General features: G+C 48.4%; 1 protein-coding gene across 1 annotated transcript in view; it reads right to left on the minus strand.

The window, feature by feature from the left end:
* ZNRF2 (zinc and ring finger 2) overlaps window positions 1-15,950 on the minus strand; it is a 107,864-nt gene that overhangs the window by 88,859 nt on the left and 3,055 nt on the right. The window lies entirely within an intron of this gene.

The following is a 15,950-nucleotide window of genomic DNA, read 5'->3' on the forward strand; positions in this document are numbered from 1 at the left end:
GGAAGTTCAAACCGTGAGCTCAGATAAAGACATTTATATTCTAATGCCTAAAGTTACATGAGTCAAGCACTGTTCTTAATATCTTGAGGTGTGTCAGTGGCCCAGTCTCACTCCTGATCTGTCATTTCTATATAAAACAATGCATTTTGTTTCAAATGTTCTAATGTCATGTTTCTAATTCCCACCTACTTAAGTGGGCACTCTCAAACTGGAAATAGCCCAATTTCAAATAAAGTCTTTAAAATATCTTATGGAAATGCCTCCTGTCCTTGGCTTCTATCTATTGCAGTCACGTCTTCCTATTATTTTTTATATTATACTTCTTCAGCCACCTTCTACTGCCAATGAGCTGCTGGGAGACCAAAGCATGCAAGCAGTGGACACAGCAAAGAGAGAAGCCAAGCCATACCACTAATTCTGCCAGCTGTATGAAATAAAGTGATTACCCAAAGGATTTTTTTTTCACCCTAGTCTCTTTTATTTTTCAAAAAAATTGGTAGTTACTTATGACAGCGATACAGACTTCCTCAACAGTGATCTTAGGGGGCAGTGTCCCTTTAAATTAGATTTTTCTAATCATATAACTAACTTCATCAAGCAGCCAAAATCAATGCTTTGTATTAGACATGGACCCAAACCCATTAAGGCCTTATTATTCAGGCATGCACTTCCCTTCAGCTTTTATCTCCCCTCAAGGGTTTTCATAGTAAAGCAGGCTTTTTTTTTTTTTTTTTTTTAATTAGCCCTTCTGCCCTGCAGTCTTCTATTTGATTTTCCAGTACCCAGGGAAGTATTTTTTTTTTTAACTACTCAATCCTTGAACAGAAATTTTTGCCTCTTAGTTCTTCATTACCAATTACAATAAAGCTTCGCGGAAGAGATTCTGATAATGCAGAGACAGAAGCCCACAAAGGCAAAGCAACAATTCAAAGGGGCATTAGCTCTGATATTGGACTCTCGTTCATCTGACTTGCTCCTAAAGGACAAGTTCATGGAGGTGCAGTTCACACGTATACATGAAGTGGCACGAAAGGCCCTTCGGTTTAGCAGAGCTGCCAGATCCCAGTGCCCTTGAACGTGTGGAGCCTTACAAGTGGTGGGTGGTGTGATTTTATTTTTCCTCAACTTCATTCTGTTTTAGATAGAGAACTGACCATTCACTTAGCTGTTTCTGTGTGTGTCCTGGGGGACCCAGAAATGGTTATATGAGGAGTATAGTTCTTGTACGGGGAGAAATCTTCGTGTTTGCTGCCTTCCCATGTGTGCTGAGCAACCTGTGATGGCTCACCAGCCAGTGATTTGCAGTCCCATGACTACCCAGGTGTATGCCTCCGTATCACTGATGTAGCCTTTGCTACTTAATCATGGTGTATCTCATCAAAAGTAGAGCCAACATACACATAACCAATGTGTAGTTAATAAGTATGCATGTATTCAATGGGCATAATTGCATGTATCATGCATTGTCTTATCCACTGGAAATATTACATGCACCTATTCAGGAACTGTAATTCTATTAATGTGATAAGGACATTGGAGCGTATCATCCCAAGGTGTCCTCAAAGCTCAGTCCACATGCTGGACCCGATTGCTGTCGGCAACCGGTGAATCTATATCGTGAGCACCGCCCTGTAAGAGCACAAGTGAACTCGGAGCTGCTCAGCGCAGCTCATCCCAGCATGCTGCGATGGAGGCAGAGGAGCTCATCCTGCGCTGCACCAGCCAGGGCTCCCAGCAACAGAAGGGTGTGAGATTGCAATCGCCTTTTCTATTATTTCCATCCTTTCCGCAATAAGCCGGTGAACCAAGCTTGAGTGCTGGTGCAGGCGTTGCACCTCCATGGTGCAAAACACCGTGGTTCTGAGCTGGGTCAGACATACCCTCAGTAATTTTCCATTCTGGCAGGTAACTAATGCATCTGTCTCCTTTCCTTTACCAAAGGCTTACACTTCACCTTATTTCTGTGCTCTGCTGGCAACCACCAAAGCCTCCATACCTTGCTGAATGACTGGGATGTGGAAAAAGACACCAAGAAGCTAAAGCTTTCAGCAAGAGAGAAGCTCAGGAGCCAGTGTGAGTGAGTGGGAACAAGGCATTTGCTGAAGTTTTACCTATGTTTTTTTCAAACTAGACACCATAGCATGAAGAAAACTCAATGCGAATTGCCAGCAAGTTGTTTTCCAGAGTGCAAGGCAGTTTCAAGCAATAACTTCAGAAGGAAACTGTTCTCCTGCTTTTAGTGAAAACCTAAAAGTAGCCATTTAAATGTCTATGCAAATTTCAGTCACTGATCATTTTGTTCCTGCTAATGAGTTCATCTGTATCCTCCCAAAATCCCCAAAGCCTGGGAACTTCAAGGTTGCACACTGTTTTGAGGAAAGCCACAATAATAGCAGATGAAAAACAGAATATTTTGAACTAGTGTAAAAGAACTGAAATTGCCTGAAATGGCTGTCAGACAGAAAATTCTGCCTTGCTTTCTTGGTCCAATAGGGTCATTTTCAAAGTTAATTGCTTCTTAGTGTAAGCTTGTCAGAAGCGAGCCCCAGACCCGCACGGAGGGCTCTGAACTGTGTATTAATTTTCAGACTTACTCTATACATTTTTTTATTTAAATTGGGTTGCCACAGAATCCCTGATCCATCCTGCCAGGGCGGTCCCGACAAAAGGAGACTTAGGGCAGAGCTTAGAACGATCCTACTCACCGCATGGTTTTGGAATCATAGAATCATAGAGTCCTAGGTTGGAAGGGAGCTCAAGGATCATTTGGTTCAACCTTTCTAGATAAGAGCACAGTCTAGACAAGATGGCCCAGCACTCTGTCCAGCTGAGTCTTAAAAGTGTCCAATGCGGCAGAGTCAAACACTTCCCTGGGGAGATTATTCCAATGGTTGACTGTTCTCATTGTGAAAAATTTCCCTCTCATGTCCAGTCGGAATCTCCCCAAGAGTAACTTGTATCCATTACCCCTTGTCCTCTCCATGTGATGACTCCTTGTAAAAAGGGAGTCTCCATCTTCTTTGTAGCTACCCGTTAGGTACTGGTACATGGAGATGAGATCCTCTCTAAGCCTCCTTTTCTCAAGGCTGAACAAACCCAGTTCTCTCAGCCTATCCTCATACGCCAGGCTTCCCAGTCCTTTGATCATCTTGGTGGCCCTTCTCTGGACCCCCTCCAACCTGTCCACATCTTTTTTGTATAGCAGAGATATGGCTTTCTTCATTCTGCATCACCAGCATGGCAGATCATTTCCCCTACAGTTGTGTGTGCTTCTCTGCCTCACATTCCTGCAGGGTCCACACACATGGCGGGAGCGGGCTGGCCCCACAAGCCATCTGGTGGGGCTCTCTGATGGGACTCCAGGAGCTGTGGCTGGGAAGAGGAGGTTCATAGACCAGCTGTACTGTGTGCTTTAGCCTGCCAGAGGGATGCTTGTGACTGCTGTTCAGGAGAAGTCCTGGCCATCTCTTCCTTGGATCTCTGTAGCCCATCTGACTTAGGTACACTGAGCCTACAGGTCTGCCCTTGAGATCCTTTCACAAGAAGTAGTAATCTGTGGCAAACCACCTGTGTTTTGGTCTTCTCCTATGCTTTTCCCCACAGAAGTGACTTCAATAAGCTCCTTCAACTACAGGGAATATGGACTGAAGCTCTGGTCTTTGTGGCCAGGACCACTTTGCCTCACAGCCACCCTCCAGACCTGACTCCCCTGCAAGGGCATCTGATGAATTTAGCTGTCCATGGCTGGTTGGAGTCCCCAGTGTACCTGATACATTGAGGCACATGGACAGCACGGGCTGTTCACAAGCAGTCGGGAGCTAGGCAGGGCTGTGCTTAGAGTTGGTTCTTAGCAGAGCAGACAAAACAACGGACAAAATGGGAGTTTGACCCGCACCCAATGCACAGCCTGCAGGCTCTGCCCCTTGGCCTGAGCTGCGAACCTGGGCAGCTTTGCCCCAGCTTCCTACCTTCTTCTCCATGTCTTGTAGGTGGTGCTGGAGTTGAAACAGTCTGGGTAAGCAATGTGAAGGGGCTGTTACTTAGATCTGTCTTACAGGAGAGCATGGTGGGGGGGAGAACCTATGTAGTGACAAGGTTTTCCTAGCAGGTTTTCCTCTGCTGACACCCCAAGTCCTGCACCGCAGGGGTTAATGGAAACCAGATATTTTTTGCAGGTTGCATGAAGAACTGGTTGACAGCTGCTACAAAAGCACTCTGTATGGAGGCTCGCCTGCCACCCACAGGTAGGCACGCCATCGCAGCTTGTGGTGTGCTCCATCCTCAGGAAGCAGGTATCTTTCTGTCCTTTTTTTCCATGGGTGTCAGGTTAGCGGCGGATTTTAGCGTGTTGCCTCATCCGCACCTGTCTGTTTCTGCTGAGTACAGTAGGCCAAGCCAGGCTAGCTCACGCTGTACTGGAAAGTAACTGGAAATCCCCAGAGCGGAGTGCCCCTGGTGCTTGTTCCAGCCTGTGCTGGGGGTTCCCAACACCGCTGACCTGACACCTTACCTGCTCGTGTAAGCGCTCCCAACCCTGGTCAAGTCTAATCAAGGCTGTTTATTGTCATAAATCACAGATCTTTGTTAATTTAAGGAGGACATGGTAACACAGGTTTCATAAATGTGTGAGCCAGGGGTTTTGTGTGCTCCTGAAGCTGGCTGGCTGGTAACCTGATGAATATGCTGCTCTTAAAAATACATGCCATGAATGGCATTTTTAATACAGATGATTGTCTTGGGACATTGCTAGCTGACTGAAAGAGAAGTTTCTGTTTGTAGCCAGACCATGGTTAAGAGCATGCCAAACATGCCAGGTATGCTAGATATTAAAAACAAATACCTAGTTCTTATGAACTGTTTAGATCATTAGCACATTTAAAAGCAACTCAGGAAATAGGACTGCCTCAGGCCTTTAGTGGTCATCTAGTCTGTCCTTCTGCTCCAAGGCAGAATCAATTAGATGTAAACCATTTTTGACAGGCGTTTTCCTAGCCTGCTCTTAGAAACCTTCAGCCACAGAGATTCGATAAGCACCCCAGGCAATCTCCTCCAGTGTCTCACAATGCCTAAAGTTAGGAAACTTAACTTTCTGGTCTAAGTCTCCCTTGCTGCAGTTTAAGTTCACTTCTCCTTGTCCTGCCTGTGGTGGAAGGACTATTCCCTGCCCATCAGCAGCAGCATCTTTGAGGGCTGTGGTCCTCATTCTTCTCAATCGTCTGTTCTTCTTTCTCGTCTCACTTAGCACTGTCCATTTGTACAGTCTTTTCTCACCGGTGGTGTTATCTAGACACCCCTCCCCTCCTGGGTCATTGCTTTCCCCTGAACTACTGAAATATATCAAGTGGGTTTTTCTCGGTGTGCTGTTCGATGCCAAATGCAGGGCGCAGCACTGTGATGCTCACGATGTCTAATGTACGACACTCCCTTATCGGTGTGAATCGAGTCTCTGCCTTTTTTCACTGCAGCATGGTATCATCCATGCAGGTGGGGTCTGGAACTGTCACCCGTCAGTCTTTCTGCAGAACTTCTGAAGACCACGAGCCACAGAACTAAAGCGACTTGTGCTCAGCCTCCCTTCCAGATCAGAGGCGGGATGTGAACAGGCAAGAGGAGGTTGCTTTTAGAGAACTGTGTGAAAAGCAGGGAAAAGCCATGGGAATGCAGGCGGCAGGGGTTCAGAGGAAAGCCTGCAGGCTATCTGGAGGAGTTCTCAGCCTCAGAGTTGCAGCCAGTTCTCAAACCACCCTCCTGCATCCCAGCCCAACCAGAAGCTTTCAGTTTGCTCCAGACAAAAGCAAAGCAGCTATCCGAGCATTTGAAGGCTTAAGAAGTCTGCTAGGTGATGAAGGCTGTATGTCACGCTAAATTGGGACCTTGGCTCACTCAGAAATGCACCCAGAGTCCTCCATGGGTGCTTTTCTGCTATTGCTGGAGCGGGGTTCAGAAGTGGAGTTCAGAAACCATCCAGGGCAAAGCAAACCCAGGCATGTCGTAGAGGCATGTCAGCTCCGACTCCCACGTCTCTCTGCTGTGCTGCGGCACGATGCGTGGCCGAGCGCGGCCCCGCCACCTCTCACGCAGGCAGTGCCAGGCCAGGAGGTGCAGCACTGAGCCCCGAGAGGTCACAGCGGTGTGATGACAGCCCCAGCGCCAAGTCAGCACGCAGGAAGGGTGCTGACGCGCGCAAGGGTGGCAAGATGGGGATGAGAAAGCACAACCCAGACAGCTGGGAGCCTATTGCTCCCTTGGCACCGATTTCCATTTGCATTGAGAGGGCAGACTTTTTTTTTCTAATCATTGCCCACACAGGGATATTTCTGGACTATTTCCTTCTCCCTTCAAGCACCAGGGAGTGGTTCAGTCTGGTAAACTGCTGTCATTAGAAGCCAGATCACATGGAAATGAGAAAGTCTGGATTTGAAGAAAGCCACCTTTTATTTTATTTTCCCCTATTGCCCTGTTGTTTGGCAGGCTCTGACAATGCTTGATCCCACGTGCGCAGCATCCACGTCTGGAAGGAAGACGTACCCCGGTGAAAAGACGCTCAAGGCTGTCATCTTGGCTGCAGAGAAACAAAAGCTCCGGGAGGCACTGCTGTGGGGAGCGGAGGGGACGTGGAGCCTTGCAGCTGTCATGCACCGAGTGAAGCTCCCTATTCACTCACCTCCTGCTGTCCACGCTCATTGGGGCTCCAGATATTTCCCCCTCCCTCCCCTTGTCACCGATGAGCCCCTGGGGATGCTAATGCCGCCCCTTCTCCTCTGCAGCACGAATGAGAAGCTCTGTTATTCTGAGCTTGGTTTAGTAGGAAGCTTCACACCGCTAATTAGAAAAGATTCGGGGTTTGATTGGGGTTTTGTTGTCTGTTTTGTTGCGGGTCTGCAGCGATGCGCCGGCTCCCGTGCCCCCAGCAGGGTTAATTATTTATGAATGTTCCACAGAGACCTGTCAAAAAATTATTAAGCCAAACGCTCGCCGGCTGCACCGCTCAGCTGTTGTGGCAGTTGTTCTCACTGATCGCCAGCAGAGCAGGATACAGCCCTCGTTAAAATAGGTAGACAACCTAATTGCTTCCTTTGGGAAAAAAAAAGGCCCTTTCCAAATCCTCATCTCCTTGGAAAATAGCGGACCCAAAAGAGCTGTTTATATAAAAATACATACGCAGGTATTTACATGACTGCAGTTGATGCGTACACACTAGCATGTGCACACAGGCATTAGAGAAAGGTTGCAAGGATATCTTGAGTATCCTCTGCACGGTGCAAGGCAGCGGGCAGGCCGGTGCCATGGTGGTAGGTGGATCTCGCCAGGTGTCACAGACAGCTCAGGACAGATGTGCAAGGGGAGGGAGCCAAGTAGCTGGTTCCCTTCGCACCAGGCCCCAATGGACAGTCCCTGCCTTGCAGCCCCCTTTGTGACACCATGGTGCCATAGACCTTCTCCTGGTACGTGGTCCCATGGGCCAGCGCCTTTGGGCAGGGGCAGGAGAGAAACTGATTGCTCTGTATTTGTAATATTTTGCAGTATTTGCACTCTAAAAAAGCAGGAGCCCAGTTTACCATGTGTCTTGGAGCAGTGTTACCAGTACCTTGCCCACTGCTCCATATCTCTGGGGAAATATATTCTATATTTCTATAGGTTTAGGATGGACATTAGGAAAAATTTCTTCACAGAAAGGGTTGTCAGGCTCTGGAATGGGTTGTCCAGGGAAGTGGTCCAGTCCCCATCCCTGGAGGTATTTAAAAGACAGGTAGATGTGGTGCTTAGGGAGATGGTTTAGAGGTGAGATCGCAGGGTTAGGTTAATGGTTGGACTTGGTGATCTTAAAGGTCTTTTCCAACCTAAATTATTCTATGATTCTATTCTATGATTCTAGGGCTGAGGCTGGTGAGTGGTGTGTCCAACTCCAACCTTCATCTCCTATCAAACACTCATATAACCTAGACACCCGATGTGGTGTGACCAGTGCCCTGCTGGAGACATGGGGCAGGGTGAGGATGGATGAGGAGGGGACATTGACCCAGTAACTATCTTCTGTTGTGCAGTAAGTGCTGACAGAAGAGGCTTCAGTATGTGATGGAGATGTACGTTGTGAGTCCATCACTGGTTTGTTATACGAACAGAGAATTTTCCTTCCCTGGATGGCAAGTCTCTCCCGTTCAGGACTCGATGCAGCTTCTGTTCTGGTGGCTGCATGCAGCTTCCCCTCTGCCGCTAAAAAGAAAAATGGGCTAAAAAGACAATAGGGGGGCACTACAGCCATTTCTGGTCCCCCCATAAATCTGTTCTTCTACAAACTTGCCTAAGCTGAGCTAAACTTTGGGCACCCACATCCTCCTGTGTTAAATAAATATTCTACCACTTAAGTACATTTTGGGTGAAGAAACACCTTTCACTTATTTGAACCTGCCTCCTGCTGATTTCTTTTCATGGCCTTTACCTCCCATATCGGAGGAGAAAGGGAAAACCCTTTTCCCTTCCTCCACATCACTCATGACTTTACAGACCTTTAGTTTCCCCCTCTGCACTTTCTCTTTTGCAGGAAAAAGAAACATTTATCAATGTCAAGATTTAACCAGCATTTTATTGCCCGTTCCACTTGCAACTCTTTGCATTTGGCTTTCATTTTACTACACTTATTAATCTGAACTTTCAGAGCTGAAGAATCAGTGTATCCTGGAGCCCTAGCTCAGGTGCACAAGTGAGAGTCCTTCTGCCGTGTTGGAAAGCTGATTCAAAGCGGGCAGCCTTGGATCTGATTTACGATGTCCCCAAGGAGAGCTTAATTTATAACTCTCCTGAACAGAAATTCCTAAAGGTTTTGGAAGCAGCTAGCCCCAGTCTGCCAGCTGAGCCTCGCACCTTAAAACAGAGAGGACCTGGTAGCTGATGCCTTTGGGAGAGGTGCAGGGCATTGATCAACAAAACTGGATGCATGTTCTGCTCTGCTGTAGTGTGGGGATAGGGCTACATGGGGCATGCAGGGTCTTGCCTTACTCCGGTTTTCACAGGAAAGAGGCTGCTTTCTGCACTGCCACCAGTCCATGGTATTTCAAAGCCTTAAAACGCTGGTAGCAAAGGGCAGCTGCCCATGGGTTAGGTAGAAAAATATTTTGGTTTGACCTGGAAGGCAGTTCCTCTGTTCCTAGGTTTACAGCATCACATGCCACCAGAGCAAAAGGAAGATGCATTTGTGAAAGCCTGTAAATGAAACCTTTACCAAAAAAAATGGGGCAGTTACACCAGCCTTTGCTTCTCTCTGCCATGGACATATCCCTTACATGCCCAAAAGATGGGTAAAGTGATCGAGGTAAATGCTGAGCTGTGAATTCCTGAGCCACCCAGCCTGTTACTAATTACCATGATTAAATATTGACACAGTGACTGCGCCCAGGGCTCCTGGGCAGAGACCTGTCCCCCTCTGTGGCAGCAGCAGAGAAATCCAGACAAAGAAATAGTTCCCTCAGCACTTAGACTGCAAGACCCCAATCCCATCCTATGATTAACGTCCCCTGGGGACTGCCAGCACGTGTGAGAGCTCGCACGGCTCTAGCAAGGGGCTGGTGCGGGTCAGGAGGTTTCTGATCCCCAATCGTTGCCTTTGGTATTCCCCTGGCTGCTGTCTCCAGCAGCTGGTAGGGCAAGTGGGATGAGGCAGCACAGTGGGATCTGCTTCCCTGTGGCAAAGAAAGGTTGGTACTCGGAAGAAGAGTAGAGTCCTGCTGCTCTGGCTGCCAGCCTCAGGGTGTCCTCGGGGAAGGTCCCAGACTGACCTCCCGGCCCCGCTTGGCCACCTCCCTGTATGCCGGCACAGGCTGGCCAGCCGGGTAACTGCATCCCCCCGCACCCTCCCTTGAGCATCTTATACCCTGCTCTTTTGCAGGTCCCAGGTAAGAGATTGGGACAAAGGCCTATAAACACACACTTGAGGTTGCCCCTGTTCAGGAAACCATTTAATCATATGTCTTGGGTTAAGTGTGTGCTGCACAGGGATGCACAAACTCACGCATCACGGGAAGACTTTGCCCAAAAAAGACTCGCTGCCAGAACGGGAAAGCCTCTGGGGGCTGTAGGTCTTTCTCCCCTCCCCTCCTCTTCCCCAGCACTGCTGGTTAATGTGCTGGGCTGTGCGCCAGGGGAGCAGATGTACTACTGCACGATGGTTCCTCTTCCCCGTATTGTGGCCGTGTCCAGCACTGATTTTGCTCGTGGCCATTTTTTTAATACAACAGCTGACTTGGCCACAAGCGAAAAATAAAATATGATCCCTTGCAATTGCAAACTGCCCAAAGCCATCTGCAGCCCTGAGCTCCTTCTCCTCTGGGAACAAGGAGCAATATCTGCGAAGCTTTCTTGTATCCAGTGCACCCACCAGCCAAAGCCCCATTCTTTCTTCATCAGATCTTCCCTCTTCATCTTTTCCAGTTGTACTGGGCATCTGCAGGAGCCAGGATGAGTCTGCGCCAGGCTAGTACTCTTTACGCAGCAGAACATTCATGTTCTCAGCTTGATCCTGCTCCCGTGCTAAGGTTTTACGTGAATGCTACCTCTTACTTGTATTAAGAACAGCTACTACTCATAATCGGAAGCTCTAAGCAGCCTCTGCTTTGTGGGTGATCTTTCTTGTCCTGACGCCAGGCAGAAAATTGCTTTCCAGGAAAAATATTTTATTTCAAAATTGACGATAGAAGTGGTAGCATTTGTAATTAACGTTTTCAGGAAAACACTGAAGAAACCAGGTTGCATATTAATACAAATTCTTGCAAGGCACTAATTTCTCCATTCCCCTGGCTTCGCACTGCAGCATCCAGCAGCTTTGCCCCTGCAGGGTGAAGGGCTGCAGCTGTGGCAGCCAGGGGGATGCCGGATGGGACCACCCTGGCTCCAGCTTCCCCCCCTCACTCCCCCCGGAATGACCTGGGGTCGAATGGGGATTGGGGGAAAGAGGGAAGGAGTTATGCTGCAGCTCCTTTCCCCATGGGAGGTCAAAAACTGGAAAGATGGATGGAGACAGGGGGCCAGAGAGAGGACTAAGGTACTCGTGGTCGTGTTTTATCCCCTTTCGGTGTAACCTGTGCTGGGGACAGCCCGTGTTAGGAGCTGGTGGCAGCCCTGAAAGGCGCTACCAGTGCCTCCTTATTTGGGATGGGGAGAGGAGGAGGCAGGACACAATGTATTTATTACCCACCCCAGACATAATCAACGAGCTGTTAATTATCGGGCTGTAGCATACACAACCATAGCATACATGGCTTATACAGGAAACCATTGTTTAAACAAAATATCAAGGATGATATTCCCTTGGTGTGTGGGTTGCCTGTGCTTTAGGATGAGCTCAGTGCATTTCCAGTCAACCAGAGCTGAGCTGCTCCTCTTGGGGAGAAGCCTGAGCCCCCCCCCGCCCAGGGTTTGCGGGTGGGTTGGGAGGGGGGTCAGGGAAGCTGGGTCTTGTTCCCCTCCACCTCAGACTTGTCCCCTGGCTCCAGGGGAGCTGCTGGGGCTGAGGGAGTTATTCTAACCCAGATGTAGGTCCTACACATCTGGTCTGATTTATTGGTTTTTAGCAGCCAAGAGCTGCTCAGTGGCCAGTAGTGGGAGAAGAGCTTTATCCAGTGGGAATGATGGGGATGGCAATGTGGGAATCTGTAGGGAGAGAAACACGCTTTATCTTGATTTCTCCAGGTCCTTTTGTGACCTTGAGACAACCAAATGGAGCTTCAATTCAGTTCTTGCACTTTTAACGATACCTTAATATTTGTTAATTAACCCAGTTGTGAATTCAAGTACTTAAACAGTCGTTGTTCCTCATGTGTAACCTCCACCAGCAGTTCAGGGTCAGCCACAACTCAGGACGAACATCCTTGTCCATGAAGAAACAGCAGTGAAGCACATACAGGAGGGCTGACAGACTGTCTTCCCAGGCAGTCATTTATTTGACTCGCATTTCTTTCAGCAGTGGCTTCTTCCCTTGCTATTCATTGCCCCTTAGAAACCTCCCCTTGCTCCATCAGCTCCTGATTTGGGGCCAAAAGGCGAAGCAGCCTGCACTAGAAATAACTTTGATTGCATGGGCAGTTGTTTTTAACACAAATCAAGTCTCCAGTCCTGTTCGCTGTGGGTCCTGACAAATAGTCTCACTGGCACAACCGAGAGAGTGGGGCTGGAGAGAAATGAATGGCCAAATACCGAATGAAGCCCTGCTTGCGCTTCGGCTGCCTCCAAAAACGCATGTGCTATCGTCTGCTAACGCTGCTGCCGCTGCTGTGCATGCGGGAGCTGCCAACTGCACACACTCTTCAAAATCTGTTTCAGCAATGCAGTGGTGTACGGGCTGTAAACACCGAGAAACAGCAGCTGCCATACATCAGTAGATGTACAGCCGAATGGGGAACGGAGAAGGCAGCACTTCAAATGATAGCCCTGAGCCTCACTGCTGTTGGATCCCCAGGGACTCTTTTCCCTAGTTCCCGTGTTCTCTAGCTGTATTTCCGTTTCGTTTATTCAAATACATAACAAAGAACTTCCCACCCTTATTTATGCAAATGTGTAGCCAGAACTTTAATTCTTAAAAGAGTAACATGGGCTTAAGTACAACTGATCTCAATTTTCTGATGAAATGCACCCAGATTTTACTCTCTTCTTGAAAATAGCTAAATACTTGGTGGTAACTTATCCCTCTAGGAATCAAGTACCTATCATCCAACTCCATTTTTTCACCCTACTTTCAAATCACCTTGCTCTCCTGCTTTCCAGCAGAGAAATTTCGAATGCTGAAGTTCAGCCTGGAAAAGCTGTTCATGGGTTAATATAGGGTGTGGGCTGAGACAAATGTTGTCCCAGGCTGTCCGTCACTTCAGAAGTCATCAGTCCAACAAAGCCAGAAGATGGTGTTACACTAAGGCATCTATGGCATGTCTGCTCCTAGCTGCTGCCGCTGCTGTGCATGCGGGAGCTGCCAACTGCACACACTCTTCAAAATCTGTTTCAGCAATGCAGTGGTGTACGGGCTGTAAACACCGAGAAACAGCAGCTGCCATACATCAGTAGATGTACAGCCGAATGTGTAACGGAGAAGGCAGCACTTCAAATGATAGCCCTGAGCCTCACTGCTGTTGGATCCCCAGGGACTCTTTTCCCTAGTTCCCGTGTTCTCTAGCTGTATTTCCGTTTCGTTTATTCAAATACATAACAAAGAACTTCCCACCCTTATTTATGCAAATGTGTAGCCAGAACTTTAATTCTTAAAAGAGTAACATGGGCTTAAGTACAACTGATCTCAATTTTCTGATGAAATGCACCCAGATTTTACTCTCTTCTTGAAAATAGCTAAATACTTGGTGGTAACTTATCCCTCTAGGAATCAAGTACCTATCATCCAACTCCATTTTTTCACCCTACTTTCAAATCACCTTGCTCTCCTGCTTTCCAGCAGAGAAATTTCGAATGCTGAAGTTCAGCCTGGAAAAGCTGTTCATGGGTTAATATAGGGTGTGGGCTGAGACAAATGTTGTCCCAGGCTGTCCGTCACTTCAGAAGTCATCAGTCCAACAAAGCCAGAAGATGGTGTTACACTAAGGCATCTATGGCATGTCTGCTCCTATAGATACATCGCTTACAGTGGAGACCTCGATGAGTTGGCAAGGGGCGGGTTTGTATTTATTTATGGCACCCACTGAATAAAAAGAGGGAAAATTAATTTCTTGTTTTGAAATGAGTCTTAATTTTATCAAAGGGAAAACAAGATCATGAAGCTGACTGACTGCCTGCAATTTAACATACCCAGCTTTCCTATGTAGCCAATAAGCAGATTATTCTCTGCTGGATGGATGTGTCATTCCTGTTAATGATAGTCCCACATATGCCATGACAGAGTAAATGCCAAACTACACAAACCATTTACTCCCTAAAGGGAAATGCAACTCCTTCAAGCAATGTAGGAATCTGCCAGCAAAGCGATGGGAGCCCAGGAAGAGTAGAGAGAGCTTCCAGCAAGGCTGAGATGTAGGGATGTTGCTTTCCCAGCTACGCCAACCAAAGAGGTTCCCACCCATCCTGTCCCCATCCCTGTCCCCTTGTGCTGTCACCCCAGCTCCCCAAGTTGAAGCAACTGTAAATGAGATGCTAACATGACTGAGGTTTAAAACAGTGCCTCAGAAGAAACCAGAAACTTGGTTGCACTTGCTGGTTTTTAACTCAGCTCATTTCACAGTGCAGTTCTGCAGATACTTGTACCAGAGACACCAGAAATAGCAAACCGTGGCCGGAGGCCAGGAATGAGCGATTAGGGCAGGGCTGGGGAGAAAACTTCCTACGCTGGTGTAGGAGGGAGTGGGCAAGCCAGAGGATGCGGCGTCATGCCAGGGTGCCTGCCCTGGCCCACAGCGCAGGTCTGAGCCACCTCCGCACAGTGACGCCATCTCACAGGGCTTGCCCAGCTGTTGGCTCCAGCAGGGCTTGGTCAGCGTGTGGCTTATTGCCCAAGGCTTTGCCCCGGCTCTGAGGCAGGCTGTCCAGTTCTCCTGGATCAGAGCCAGGTCACTCAAGGTGCATCCCTGTCGTCTGCCCTCCGAGTCACCTCTGGCAGCCAGGCACACGTGTGCCAGGGCAGCATGACAGGGGCTCCATGACCCAGCAAATCCGAAAGACAGAAAGAAGACGCTTCATCAGAACATCTTTAGGAGTTCTCTATGCAGCTGTAAAGCAATTGGTTAGATGGACAAAAAGAACAGGAGCTGGATGAAAATCAGCTCTTAGATTCACTGATTAAGCTGAAGAGGAGACTGGGATTTTGCTCTTTTGTGAGGCTCCTGTAACCGCTGAGCTATGTCAATAAAATCAGCTTTAACCATGTGCTGTCCCTTCACACAGATTTCACATCTTAGCAAGTTTATCAGTAAACAAACCCAGTGGCACTACTTAATACCCTGGGTGCTGACTTGCCAGGGGTCAGAGTCGCTGCAGAGGAACCAAGCTTGTTCTGCCCAGCGTATTCCCAGGGGGTGCAAACCCAGTGGGCAACCCCCCCAGTAACAGCCCACCTGCAGACCTGGGATACTTCCACTCCCTGCATTTTGCCTCCAAACATGTATTTCTTTACTCTAAGAAATAAAGAAGGTACTTGCATTTCTGAGGTAACCCTCATGGCATGAATTCAAGAATACGTCACATGGCATTGAAGGAATGCAAAGAGTCACAGCAGAGGAGGGAAGTTAAGCCAGGCTTTTGCTGCTTCCACATAGAACCAGTCACTGGATCAAGTTGTTTCCTCCCCATGCAGGGTTTTCTTCCACGGGTGAGTCAGGCCTAATTCACATGGAGTCTCTCATACGGTACCAATAGGATATGAAAGAGAAAATAGCCGGGAGGGTCCACATTGCACATCTGGCAGATCAAACTCTGCAAGCCCTGTTTGGCTTCCCATGTTCTCCTGATTGTCAGGGACTGCTCGGGACTTTTCAAAGTCCTGATGTGTTGCTGTGGCCAAGACAGCTCCACGTGCAACGTTGCTGCTCGCTGGTTGCAGGCAGTGGTTCCTGCCGATGTGTTTGACCTGCCCTTCCGGCTGGCTGTGGCTTGGTGGGCTCTGCCAGGCTGTTCTGGCTACAACTTGCTGTGGCAGTGACAGCAACAGCAGCTGAGAGTGGGGAAGAGGACAGAGGGACCTTTCAAAGAAAATTCATGGAGGAATGCCCGCCCAAGCTAGGAGGGGCTGTGCTGTTCATCAGAGAGGCTGTGAGCTGTGACCAGATCTTGGGGTCAACAGTGGAGGTGACAGCAGAGCACGTAACCCTGAGAGCGTGGTTGTCCATTCAGAAGCATGTGGCCACCACTGCCATGAAACCCACAGGTCCAACTATGAATGCCAGAGCTGGCCAACTTCATCTGTGCAGGCTGGCTGCTGGACGGGTGAGTAATGGACTCTGTGGCTACCACATGCCGCAAGACTCACC

This window comes from Egretta garzetta, unplaced genomic scaffold, assembly GCF_000687185.1.
Source record: "Egretta garzetta isolate BGI_Z169 unplaced genomic scaffold, ASM68718v1 scaffold96, whole genome shotgun sequence".
NCBI lineage: Eukaryota > Metazoa > Chordata > Aves > Pelecaniformes > Ardeidae > Egretta > Egretta garzetta.